Consider the following 5,713-nt stretch of genomic DNA (forward strand, 5'->3'; position numbering starts at 1 on the left):
ATAAAAAACTTTCTTTTTTTCTCATTTTCTGGCCAGGACATCGGCACAACCTAAGTCAGCATTTTTCACTTTAGACTTTTCATATGTGTTAGTTAAATTTTGACCTGTGCTCCAGTCTTCTGGGGCGTCACTCATCTGCTTAGGAATTGATGCTGGCTGTTGGAAAAGAGCCCAAGTAAGGATGCCATTTAAAGCCTTATAACTTTATTCTTAACAAGGATATTGTCCTACTAATTTGGCTGTTGAGTTTGTCTACAAGAGCAAGCATTCCATGGGGAGCAGGGAGATACCATATGACCTATACTTTTTGAGATTTCCGAGTGACTTGCTATCACTTGCACTGCGTTTTTTCAAGTCGAATATCTCTAAACCTACCAGTTGGAAGATATAAGAGGAGTGGTAAAAGAACTCTTAGAGACAAATACATCTTCAACACATTTGTTTCCAAGCATTCTGTCTAAGGCATATTCAACAATTAGTGAAACTTGTGTTGGCTATATATGTGTCTTTTTCCATTTGTGCATGTGTACATATGTGTACGTATGTGTGTATTTGTGTGTAGAGTAACATTCATGTTTACATATATGGGCCAATATACACATATATGCATATATAAATAAATATACATATATAAATATATGTGTATATATATCAGGTGTTCAGTGATTTAATCTAGAGTTCCCAGCACATTGTCCTTATCACAAAGTGTACATGATAAACTGCTGCTCTAAGTATCTGTGCTATATGAGGGGTATGCTTTGTACTCACTTCCCCCATTACCTTGTTTTTCATCCCTGTGAACAACTTCAGCCTACTTTCCATAGGATAGCTTTGTTTTTGTTACTTACTGATATTAAAAGAAAAAGGTTGTTTTTAAAAGAAAAAGAATTTTTAGGTCCCAGGCTAAAAGAATCTTAATAGTCTCAATGATTCCTATGAGATAAAATTTATAATAGTACTAAATGTGAAAAGGAATTCCTAGATCTGTTGTTTTGCCATTTAGAATGGCAAAGAATAATTTCACGTCACTGTTATAACTCTTAAAGAATGCAAGGGTAACTGATGGTCCCTATCATGTTCCCACAAAACCAGTGTACCATGAAGGATAATAGTACATCAGCAGAAATTCTAAGTAGCAGACATGGAGCATGAAAGAGAAAGATCAGAAATGAGAGAGAGTGAAAGAGAGAGTAAAATATCATAATACTTAAAGTGCATAACAGATAAACAAGAGGTGTATGAGAATATTCATATTGCTATCTTGAGACTCTACATATGCATTTCAAGGTATTTGATGTATGATATCTCATCAACATAAAATATAAAGTGATTTTGATAAAAAATAAAAATGCCTCAGAAGAAATTATAAATGCAAAAACATTCTTCACAGAAGCAAACTCTCAGAAATATTTCTTGACTTTGAAAAAGATGAATTAAATTTAGAAGTATGACAATTCAAAAAAATATAAAAATGTGTTCACATATTTCATTATAATACCCAAAGCAGAAAGCAAATATTGTTCAGATGATTTTTTAAATCACAGTTTCTCAGGTGCTGGGAAGGTGGCTCAGTGGTAGAGTTCTTGCCTTGCATGCATGAGGTCCTGGATTTCATTCCTCAGCATGACATAAGCAGAGAAAGATGAAAGTGGTGCTGTGTATCAAGTGATAGCGCTAACCTTGAACTGAAGAGCTGAGGGACAGTACCCAAGACCCAGAGTTCAAGCCCCACAACCAACAAAACCAAAGCAAAACAAAAAAACAAAAAACAAAACAAAACACTGTTTCTCAATTTTGTAGCCTCAATTCTGTAATACCACTACTTCAGCTTAGGGTTAAGATTTTTAGGCGTGGACATTTATCAACACTCCTGATTCAGACTCTACTTGATAAAATTTTTAATCAATATTTTGTTTTTAGTTTTGCTCTTTGTACTTTCACATCCACCTATGAAAAATGGTATGGGCATCCCAATAATATTCTCAAAGTACCTCTTCATCACGACTCACAAAAATTTGTATTATATTACAAGGAAAAAATGCTATAAATAAAGAAAACAATAATTAAATATTAATGATTACTAAAATAAAAAAAAACAATTACCAGAGTTTTCAGTATTTGAATGTACATAGTAGATTTTACTATTTTCTCATATTCTTGTACATTTAAAACTGGATAAAGCTATGAGTAGCCTTTAAATTTACCCACTAAGATTAATATTTATAGTTCATTTCACCATTTGTATGTGGTTTATATCATTATTTGTTCATCACAAACATATAACGTAAGGGAGCCCTAAAGATTTAACCCGAACTGTGTACTTAAAATCTTAGCTCTTCACTCTGCTTCTTTACACAGTCTTTGCAACTTCTCATTAGTAAAGTTTCTATAAACTCTGAAATGAACATACTTACTAGTACATGCTAGCAGAAAAATTATATACTTCTTTGAAAAATTTTATGACCTGCCAAACAGCCTTAATTTTGCCATATATAAGCAAATCCCAAAATGAAACATTTAGAACATTAAAACTTTTAACAAACCTTAACAATTGCTGCAATGAACATTGTGACAGATGCCTTGTGTAGAATAATTGAATTCCTCTTCCTACACATCTCATGAACAACAAATATCTGGAATTATTTTGTTTTTGGCGTGTCAATCTTGACTTTATTCTTAAATGTGTGCTTATGTAAGAAATACATGGTTCTAAAATTTCACAATTCTTTTTAACTTACTTTTTGTTGAATTGTCTAGTTTAAGAAAATCAATTACACTTTATATATAAAAAATGTTCTGTGCTCAATTTGGCTGCACATACACTAAAATTGGAAAATACGGAGAAGATTAGCATGGTCCCTGAACAAGGATGACACGCAACTTAGTGAATCGTTCCATATTTTTACAACAACAGATCCTGGAAGGGATGTGGCCAGAAGGGAAGCCTACTGCATTCTTGGTGTGAGTGTACACTTGTACATCCACTTTGGAAAGCAGTTTGGAGGTTCCTCAAAAGACTCCACATAGAGCTCCCCTATTACACAGCAATCCCACTTTTGGGCATTCATCCAAATGATCACAAACAAGTCCATACTAAAACAACCAACACAACAATGTTTATTCTAGCATTATTTGCCATAGCTAAGATATGGAACCAACCCTGATGCCCCTCAGTAGAAGAATGGATCAAGAAAACGTTCTTTGTGTGTGTGTGTGTGTGTGTGTGTGTGTGTGTGTGTGTGTGTGTGTGTGTGTGTGTATGTGTGTGTGTGTGAGTGTGTGTGTGTGAATGTAGACTTTCACAACCACTTTGGAAAGCAGTCTGGTGAGTCCTCAGAAAGCTAAATATTGACGTTCCTTATGGCCCACTCATACCACTTCTAGGCATCTATCCTGAACAAAAGTTACCAATATTCAAGGACACATGCACCTCCATGTTTATCACAGCACTGTTCACAATAGCCAGGATATGAAAACAACCCATATGTCCCACCAGAGATGAATGGATCCAAAAACTATAGTAACTGTACACAACGGAATATTTTCCAGTCAAGAGAAAGGACAAAATAATGGCATTAGCAGGGAAATCAATCAAGCTACAGGAAATCATGTTGAGTGAGCTAAGCCAAAAGCAAAGAGACAAACAGCATATGGTCTGCGTGATAAGTGGATGTTAAATCCAAAATGTAAGGTGATATGACAAAATTAACACTTAAGAAACCAAGAACTTCCACTCATCTGATTGAATCACGACTAAATAACCCCATTCTGCTGACCATATGTGCACACTGAAGTGAAACCAGGAAGACGACACAGAACTAGAGGGAATCAGGGAAAAACATACAACAGTTAGATCCATCAGCTGCACTGGACATTGACCAAAATGAACTAAGCAACTCAATATCACTGAAGGGAAGGAGGGAATAAGTGGGAAAGAGGGAACAGCTGACACTATGCAAAACAAAAGAAATATACATATTTCAAAATAAAAGAAGTATACATATGGAAGAAATAACTATTGCAAAGCTCATAGAACTCATAAATGTTGTAGACCATGATAGACAATTTGCTCCATCAAAGTTAGAATGTGTTTGTGACTTTAACTAAGCATCACTATCCCACAATATTGTGAAATTTGGGAAATTATGTAGCCACTTAATCACAATAAAAACATTTGAAAAAATGATGAAGGTGGAAAACTAAGTTGCTCTAAAAAACAAAAAAAGGAAAATGTTCTGTGTGTATATGTGTACATACACACACACACACACATATATATTACATATATATACATATATATGTATATATATTTATTCTATGCCTCCGTCAGAAAGAATGACATTGCCCAATTTGTTAGGAAATGGAAAGACTTGGAAAAAAAATTATATTAACTGATGTAAGCCAAGTCCAAAGAAACATAGGTCCCATGGTATCCCTTATTTGCAATAACTAGTATATGTCTGGGATAAGCAGAAAAGTTGAAAAGCTATGTGTATATGACTAGATAAGTTGATGTTAAGCTAAATGAACCCCGAGATAGAGACACAAGTGTTTTTTTTTTCTTTCTTGCTGTTTTTTCTCACATATTTATAATGTACGATGTGATTTTTTTTTACGTTCCTCCCCAACAGTATAACCCCCTTTTTCACTTTATTTGATGTTGGTGAATCTGCATCTAGTATATACACTTCTCTAATTTGGGGAGGGAAAGGGAAAAAAACAACATGCTTAAATAGGAATACAGTTTGACCCATTGTATAACAATAGATGCACAAGACATTATTTTGAAAAACGAACTTTATAATTTAGGCTGGGGACATTGTGTGGGGCTTGGGGGTGTGAGGAATGTACTTGTGGAGGTGGAAGGGAAGGAATGGTGGGGAAAAAACAAAGGAGGAAGTAACAATGCTTGATAGGAAATGGACTTATTACTTTGATCATGTAACTATAACTACTCTGTACAGTATTTTTACAACAAAAATGTATAAAAATATTTTGAGATGCAAGAGTTTATTTTGCCTATTTTACCTATATAATATCATTAACAATGAAATTACTGCAAAATACTGATTGAAGTTATTTTGAAAAAGTGAGTGTGTGTGCATTCCTGCGTGTTGGCATGCTCAGAGTTTGAAATCAGGGTTTCAAGGTCTCGCTACGTCTTTCTCTCTAGATTGGTGAGCTACTATATGAGCTACATCTCCATTCCTGGCCCTTTGCTAGTTCATTAAAATTTTTGAAAAATAATCTCATGAATATATTTTGCCCTGATTGGCTTCCAAATGTTATCCACAGATCTCAGGCTCCTGATTAGGTATTCCAATTAGTTAGGATTACAGGTGTAACAAACCAGCACAAGGCTTTCAGAATAATTTTAATAGTAGAAGAAAATTTACTTCACAGGGGCCTGTTTTATCATCTCCTAATTTTAAAGCATATTGGAGTGATTATATGTGAATTTTTTCATTCATGAATTCTTAAAATACAGTAAGTGATGATATTTAAAATATTTAGTACTTTTAAAAAACGATACTGGAACTATGGGACAGAAGAAATTTGCCTCTCTTCAGACAATAATTTATAAGCGCAGCTCTGTGCATGATAACCCAATGTCACCAACACAGTCTGTGTTGAAGACAAAATGTAACAGAAAAAAATCACCATGGGCAATAATTGCTATGCTATTATTCCTTGGATATTCAATGAATATTGA

The 5,713-nt window shown here is 34.2% G+C and overlaps 1 non-coding gene across 1 annotated transcript; it reads left to right on the top strand.

Moving 5' to 3' along the window:
- Positions 1 to 2,798: 2,798 nt before the first annotated feature.
- LOC122099457 lies at positions 2,799 to 2,904 on the top strand. Its single transcript, XR_006145928.1, has one exon. It is a non-coding gene; the product is annotated as a U6 spliceosomal RNA (small nuclear RNA).
- Positions 2,905 to 5,713: the final 2,809 nt, after the last annotated feature.

This window comes from Dipodomys spectabilis, unplaced genomic scaffold, assembly GCF_019054845.1.
Source record: "Dipodomys spectabilis isolate Male_0828 unplaced genomic scaffold, ASM1905484v1 ptg000515l, whole genome shotgun sequence".
Taxonomy (NCBI): Eukaryota; Metazoa; Chordata; class Mammalia; order Rodentia; family Heteromyidae; genus Dipodomys; species Dipodomys spectabilis.